We start from the raw sequence: 8643 nt of genomic DNA on the forward strand, positions 1-8643 counted from the left end.
ACGCTCTATCCACTGAGCCACACCGGTCGGGGCTAAACTATAGAGTTTTCAGGGGAAGTGTGGCGGCCCAAGAACGGTTCGGGTCAGATTTCCAGAGGACAGACAGACACCCCCCTCCCCCAGCAGACGGGTCAGGCCCGGGAAGACTCCCACCCCCGCCCTCAGCTCAGACAAGGCCTGCAGCCCCGAACGGTCCTTCCGGCTGCAGGTGACAATGTAGCAGCTCCTCCCGCAGACGAGCTGTCAACAGGATGCCTGTTGCCAATGCTCAGGAGAAATCAGCACGCAATTGACCAACCGGCGGGGGAGGGGGGGTGGCTGAGCCCCCTCCTGGGAGGCATGGCTCCCCGGGGCTCCCCCACCCCCCCTCCTTCACTTGCTGCAAACGAATAAAGCTATTTTGCAACAACTGGGTGTCATTTCTTTTTTTCTTTTTTTTTTTTTTACTATATTTTAATGCTTTTTTTTACAGAGAGGAAGGGAGAGGGATAGAGAGCCAGAAACATCGGATGAGAGAGAAACGTCGATCAGCTGCCTCCTGCACACCCCCCCCACTGGGGATGGAGCCCGCAACCAAGGTACATGCCCTTGACCGGAATCGAACCCGGGACCCTTCCTTCCGCAGGCCGACGCTCTATCCACTGAGCCACACCGGTCAGGGCTATTATTATATTTTTTAATCCTCACCCGAGGATATTTTTCCTTTGATTTTTAGAGAGCAGTGGAAGGGAGAGTTGGGGAGAGAGAGAGAGAGAGAGACATGGATGTGCAAGAGACACATCGATGGGTTGCCTCCGGGACGCAACCCGTCCAACCAGGGCCCCGGGGGCCGGGGAGGAGCCTGCCACCGAGGTACGTGCCCTTGACTGGAATCGAACCCAGGACCTTCCGGATCCTCCGGCCGACGCTGTAGCCACTGAGCCACACCAGCCAGGGCCCGGATATCATTTCTGAATAGGGTGTTGTGTTTTTTTTATATATTTTTTATTGATTTCAGAGCGGAAGGGAAAGGGAGAGAGAGAGAGACATCCATGATGAGAGAGAATCATGGATGGGCTGCCTCCTGCACGCCCCACACTGGGGATCGAGCCCGCCACCCGGGCACGTGCCCTGACCGGGAATCGAACCCGGCACCCTTCAGTCCGCAGGCCGATGCTCTATCCACTGAGCCACACCGGCCAGGGCCTCAAAGGTTATTTTCCAACTGGCTGAGAAACGGCAACATTCAAATCCAAGAAATGAAAAAGCCCTGTTGTAAGTAAAACGGCTGGGAACCCCGAAATCACTTAACCTGAGGTGAGTGTTTGTCATGCAACGGGTCATAAAATCAAAGGCAAACAAAAATCACCCTCGCAGCCCTCGCTGGTGTGGCTCAGTGGATAGAGCGTCGGCCTGCGGACTGAAGAGTCCCGGGTTCGATTCAGGTCAAGGGTACATGCCCAGGTTGAGGGCACATCCCCAGTAGGGGGCGTGCAGGAGGCAGCCGATCCATGATTCTCTCTCCTCATGGATGTTTCTATCTCTCTCCCTCTCCCTTCCTCTCTGAAATAAAGAAAAGAAAAAAGAATAAAAATACCCTTGCAAAGGAGATTGTAGCTAAAAAGTAATAATACCGATCAAGATCTAAACTTTCAGATCATAGAAAGATGAAGTGAGAATAGAATGAGGTAAAGTTTTTATTTTTTAACATATTTGTATTGATTTCAGAGAGGAAGGGAAAGGGAAAGAGAGAGATAGAAACATCAATGATGAGAGAGAATCATGGATCGGCTGCCTCCTGCACGCCCCCCACTGGGGATGGAGCCCACAACCCGGGCCTGTGCCCTGAGCGGGAATCGAACCCTGACCTCCTGGTTCCTAAGTCGATGCTCAACCACTGAGCCACGCTGGCCGGGCTAAGGTAAAGTTTTTAAATTTCTGTTTCTGAAATCACATATTCCTTCCTCCTTCTTGGGACTGGTAACTGCTGAAATATTGGTTGAAAGTGTTTTTTAAAAATTAAACATCATCATAGAAATAAGAATTATAGCTCTATAAATACACTTTTTCAAATGATATCAAAGATAAGAACAATGAAGCTGTTTAATAAGAAAAGATGCAAAGCTTAAAAACAAAGAGCATAAAAAGTTAAGACCAGGCCCTGGCCGGTGTGGCTCAATGGATAGAGCATCAGCCTGCTGACCAAAGGGTCCTGGGTTCCATTCCGGCCAAGGGCACAGGCCCGGGTTGCAGGCTCCATCCCCAGGGTGGGGCGTGCAGGAGGCAGCCGATCCATGATTCTCTCTCATGGATGTTTCTCTCTCTCTCCTCTCCCTCCCTCTCTCTTAAAAAAGTAAAAAATTGCCCTAACACAGTGGTTGGCAAACTCATTCGTCAGCAGAGCCAAATACCAACAGCACAACGACTGAAGTTTCTTTTGAGAGCCAAATTTTTAAACTTAAACTTACATAGGTAGGTACATTGTTATTAACTTAATTAAGGTACTCCTCAGCTGGCCTTTGCTAAAAACTCAAGGGGCAAAGAGCCGCGTGTGGCTCGCGAGCCGCAGTTTGCCGACCACCGCCCTAACCGGTGTGGCTCAGTGGATAGAGCGTCGGCCTGCGGACTGAAGGGTCCCGGGTTCGATTCCGGTCAAGGGCATGTACCTTGGTTGCGGGCACATCCCCAGTGGGGGGTGTGCAGGAGGCAGCTGAGGGATGTTTCTCTCTCATCGATGTTTCTTACTCTCTGTCCCTCTCCCTTCCCCTCTGTAAAAAAATCAATAAAATGTATTTTAAATAAAATAAAATAAAATAAAAAATTACCACGTGCAACAAACGGGGCTTTCTGATGCTGGTGAGGCGGGCGCTGAGTCCCCGGGGAGACCCTGAGCCTGGGTTTGTTTTCTCTTCTGCGAACGACTCTGCTTTGTTTTTTGGGGGAGAAGCAAGTCACCCTGTCGGGTCGTCCTCCCCGGCTCCAGAGCGAGGTCACGTGCCCCCAAGTTTTGCCGAAAGCAGCCCTTGGATTCTGTCAGGTTGCCCCGGCAACGCCAGATGCTCTGACAGGAGGTCAAGGCTGGGACCCAGCCTGAGGTGAGCCGCCTGGAATTACCGCTGGGTCTGCCCACCAGCACCCTGCCCCCCGGCCCCCCCTGGCCAGAGGGGAGCCGCGTAAAGACTGTGCCAGGGCCCCGGCCGGTGTGGCTCAGTGGATAGAGGTCGGCCTGCAGACTGAAGGGTCCCGGGTTCCGATTCCGGTCAAGGGCACGTGTCCGGGTTGCAGGTTTGATCCCCAGGGGGGGCGTGCAGGAGGCAGCCGATCCATGATTCTCTCTCATCATGGATGTTTCTCTCTCTCTCTCCCTCTCCCTTCCTCTCTGACATCAATAAAAAAAATTGTTTTTAAATGACTGCAGGGGAAAAGGTGATGGGCGTGAATTACGGGCTGTTCTCTGGGCTCAGGTTCCACAGCCTCAACGTCACACCCTGGAAACTACACGGGACCCACACGGGGTGGGCGCACAGCACACACCTGCCCATGGGGTTCGGTGAATGTTTTTCCAGTCCCGAGATGGGTCAACTGATTCTTAGTGGGTTTTTAAAATATATATTTTATTGATTTTTTTACAGAGAGGAAGGGACAGGGATAGAGAGTCAGAAACATCGATGAGAGAGAAACATGGGTCAGCTGCCTCCTGCACACTCCCTACTGGGGATGTGCCCGCAACCAAGGTACATGCCCTTGACCGGAATAGAACCCGGGACCCTTCAGTCCGCAGGCCGACGCTCTATCCACTGAGCCACACCGGTTAGGGCTGATTTTTAGTTTTTGTTGATGGAGTTTAAAAATGAATAAAATAAGCCCTGGCCGAGTTGGCTCAGTGGATAGAGTATCGGCCCGTGGACTGAAGGGTCCCGGGTTCGAGTCTGGTCAAGGGCATGTACCTCGGTTGCAGGCTCCATCCTGGCCCCGGTTGGTTGGGGCGCATGCGGGAGGCAACCAATTGGTGTGTCTCTCTCATATCGATGTTTCTCTGTTTCTCTCCCCCTTCCTTCCACACTCGTTAAGAATCCATGCAAAAATATCCTTGGGTGAGGATTAACAGAAAATAATCCCTAAAATCTATTTTTTTAATTTAAGTCGAATTATATCGCAAGTTGTTCTCATGGAAGATATATAGAAGGTGAAGAATAGGAATGATACTTGCCTTTTATAATATACTAGAGGCCCGATGCACGAAATCCGTGCAAGGTCCTCGGCCCTCGCAGCCCCAGCTTAGTCCAGAAGGTCATCTGGAAGGTCATTTGGCTGTCTGGTCTAATTAGCATATTATACTTTTATTATTATAGATAAGTATATAGTCATTAGGGATATGTATTCATACAATTGCTTCAATATTTTTACAGTAATAACTAGAGGCCCAGTGGATGAAATTCGTGGACGGGGCACGGGGGGGTTTGAGGGTCCCTTAGCCCAGCCTGCACCCTCTCCAATACGGGACCACTGGCTCCTAACCACTTATCTGCCTGCCTGCCTGATCGCCCCTAACCACTCTCCCCTGCCGGCCTGATCGCCCCTAACTGCCCTCCCCTGTTGGCCTGGTCAACAGGGCAACATGAAAGTTTTTAAAAGACATTCAAGCTGTAGCCGGTTTGGCTCAGTGGATAGAGCATCGGCCCACAGACTGAGGGGTCCCAGGTTTGATTCCGGTCAAGGGCACATGCCCGGGTTGTGGGCTCGATCCCCAGTAGGGGGCGTGCAGGAGGCAGCTGATCAATGTACCTCTCTCACGTTGATGTTTTTCTCTCTCTTTCTCTCCCCCTCCTCCCTCTCTCTTCTACTTTCACTAAAAAAAGTCAATGGAAGCCCTAGCTGATGTGGCTCAGTGGATAGAGCGTCGGCCCACAGACTGAAGGGTCCCAGGTTCGATTCTGGTCAAGGGCACATGCCCGGGTTGTGGGCTCAATCCCCAGTAGGGGGCGTGCAGGAGGCAGCCGATCCAGGATTCTCTCTCATCTCTTATGTTTCTGCCTTTCTCTCTCCCTCCCCCTTCCTCTCTGAAATCAGTAACAAATACGTTTTAAAGAAAAGGAACTGACCATCCCTGCCCTCCGGGCGCCCGTTTCCTGGCTCCGTCACGGGGCGGCTGGCAACGTCACACGTGTGTGGGGGACTCAGCTGCTCTCGTTAGCTGGCCGTCCTGTGGGAACATCGGATTCCGGGGTGCACCCCCTGTCCGTCCCCTCAACCAACCTTTCTTTCTTTTTTTTTAAAAAAAAATCTATTTTATTGATTCTTTACAGAGAGGAAGGGAGAGGGAGAGAGAGTTAGAAACATCGATGAGAGAGAAACATCCATCAGCTGCCTCCTGCACACCCCCCACTGGGGATGCGCCCGCAACCAAGGTACATGCCCTTGACCGGAATCGAACCCGGGACCTTTCAGTCCGCAGGCTGCAGCTCTATCCACTGAGCCACACTGGCCAGGCTGGGTGTCTTTTTTTAAAAGTATATCAATGATTTATTTAATTTTTAAAGAATTTAAAGTCTTAATTGTTGAAAGTGTGACAGATGTCCGTCCCCTTTCCCCCCCATTGACCCCTCCATCCCACCCCCCTCCCCCATCCCACCCCCCTCCCCCGTCCCCCCACTCAGGCCTTCACCCCCCTATTGCCTGAGCCCATGGCCCATGCGTATGTGCACACAAGGTCTGTGGTTGATCACCTCCCCCCCACCCTCCCTCCCCCGCCTTCCCTCTGAGGTTCCGCCCTCTGCTCCACGCTTCCCTGTCTCTGGATCCGCTCCGTTCATCAGTTTATTTTGTTCATTAGATTCCACGTGTGAGTGCGATCGCGGGACACGCGTCTTCCTCTGACTGGCGGTGTCCCTTAGCATGGTGCTCTCCAGGTCCCTCCGTGCCGTCTCCGAGGGCAACAGATCCTTCCTTTTTCGCTGCTGCGTAGTATTCCACGGGGTAGCTGTCCTGCAGCGTTTCCGTCCACTCGTCTGCAGATGGGCACTCGGGCTGTGTCCAGATCCCCGCTGTCGGAGACTGCGCTGTTATGAACAAAGGGGCGCGTGCATTCTTTCTGATGGGTGTTTCGGGTTTATTAGCGTATATTCCTAGAAATACAGACTTGCCCCTAGTCTCAGTCAAAATGGATCGGAGGTCTCCCATCGATGTGTCCATCTCTCTATCCCTCTCCCTCTCTCTAAAAATCAATAAAAACATATTGCAAAAAAAAAAAAAAACAAACAAACTACCCTAGCTGGTGTGGCTCAGTGGCTAGAGCATCGGCCTGTGGACTGAAGGGTCCCGGATTCGATTCCGGTCAAGGGCACTTGCCCGGGTTGCGGGCTCCATCCCCAGTGTGGGGCAGGCAGGAGGCAACCAAACCATGATTCTCTCTCATCATGGATGTTTCTATCTCTCTCTCCCTCCCTCCCTCTCTGAAATCAATAAAACTATCCCATATAATAAAAGATTAATATGATAAGTGTCTGGTCCACTGGCGGGCCATTCAACCAATGAAAGCGTAATATGCTGATGATATGCTAAGGCCACTCAACTGCTCTCTATGATGTGCACTGACCACCAGGGGGCAGACGCTCCGACCAGTAGGCTTAGCTTGCTGGTAGAGTCCAGCCTATTGGGACTGGGCGAGATGGGCCGGACACGCCCTGGAGCCCTCCCGCAGTCCCTCCCCGGCTGGCCAGCCTCCTGCGTCCCTCCCTGGCCCCGATTGTGCACCAGTGGGGTCCCTCAACCTGGCTTGTGCCCTCTCACAATCCAGGACCCCTCGGGGGATGTCAGAGAGCTGGTTTTGGCCTGATCCCACAGGCCAGGCCAAGGGACCCCACTGGTGCATGAATTCGTGCACCGGGCCTCTAGTATTTAAACACACACAAACACACACACACACAACAAAAACAAAACCAAAAACCCTGCCCGTGTACACTGAGTGGCCAGATGATGATGATCTCTGAACGCATAATCATCTGGCCACTCAGTGTATATCCTATAGAATAAAAGGCTAATATGCAAATTGTCCCCTCGACCAGGAGTTCGACCAGCAGGCAGGCCGGCCAACCGCCCATGTCCCCTCCCCCTGGTCAGGCTGGCCGGACCCCACCCATGCACCAATTCATGCACCGGGCCTCTAGTACATATATATGTGTGTGTGTGTGTGTGTGTGTGTGTGTGTGTGTGTATATGTGTATATATATACATATATATACACACATATATAAGTGTGTGTGTGTATATATATATGTATACACACACACACACACACACACACAGAGTGGCCAGATTATTATGCGTTCAGAGATCATCACAATCCGGCCGCTCGGGGTACCTGCCCGTGCTGCCATCTCACCCGGAATTAGAAATCAGGCGGAGGATGCGAGGGACAGAGACGGAGGCCTGGAAGCGGGATGGGAAACCGAGATGCTGCTGAGGAGGCTCCACCGATGAGACGTGACTGGAAGCAGATGTCCAGGCCAGGCCGGGAGCCGCCAGGACAGGGCTGCTCGCTCACCTCCCGCCTCAGGCCCAGGCCGGCCCTAGCCGTCCAAGGCCGTGCTGTTAGCTAACAACTGATCGTGGGCGAAGGAATTTACGATGAACTGCCCCAGAGAAGAATCAAATGGGCCTTCCTTTTTTTTTTTTTTACTCCTCCCCCGAGGATACGTTCCCATTGATTTTTAGAGAGAGTGGAAGGGAGAGGGAGAGACAGAGAGAAACATCGATGGGAAAGAGACACAGCGATGGGCTGCCTCCTGCACGCGCCCCGACCAGGGCCCGGGCCTGGGGAGGAGCCTGCAACCCAGGTCTGTGCCCTTGACAGGGAATCGAACCCGGGACCCTTCGGTCCCCAGGCCGACACTCTATCCACTGAGCCACACTGGCCAGGGCCAAATGGTACGATTTTTCCAAGCTACGTCGGGGCTGAATGGAAAGAACATGTACCGCCTTGTCAGGGATCGCATGACCCAGCAGGGTTTATCTTTAAACGCCGGGAATAATGGTTAAGGATCGTACCATCTGCTCCGCCCAGCCGGCATGGCTCAGGGGTTGAGCATCTACCTACCTGTGAAACAGGAGGTCAGCGTTCGAGGCCCGGGTTTCGGGCTCGACCCCCAGTGTGGGGCGTGCAGGAGGCAGCCGGTCCATGACTCTCTCTCCTCGTGGATGTTTCTCTCTCTCTCTCCCCCCTCTCCCTTCCTCTCTGAAATCAATCAGATATTTCTTTAAAAGAGAAAAGAACGGGCCCAATGCGGACCGAAGGGTCCCGGGTTCGATTCCGGTCAAGGGCACGGACCTCAGTTGCAGGCTCCTCCCCGGCCCGGGCCCTGGTCGGGGCGTGTGCAGGAGGCAACCCATCGATGTGTCTCTCTCACATCGATGTTTCTCTCTGTCTCTCCCTCTCTTCCTCTCTCCCTAAAAATCAATGGAGAAATATCCTTGGGTGAGGGTTAACAAAAACAACAACAAAAATGAAAGAAAACAAAGAAAGGAAGGAAGAAAAAGAAAGGAAGGAAGGAAGGAAGGAAGGAAGGAAGGAAGGAAGAGGAAGGAAGGAAGAAAGGGAGAGAGAGAGAGGAAGGGAGAGGAAGGGGAAAGGGAGGGGAGGGGAGGGGAGGGGAGGGGAGGAAAGAG

Source organism: Eptesicus fuscus, chromosome 25 (genome assembly GCF_027574615.1).
Source record: "Eptesicus fuscus isolate TK198812 chromosome 25, DD_ASM_mEF_20220401, whole genome shotgun sequence".
Classification (NCBI taxonomy): Eukaryota; Metazoa; Chordata; class Mammalia; order Chiroptera; family Vespertilionidae; genus Eptesicus; species Eptesicus fuscus.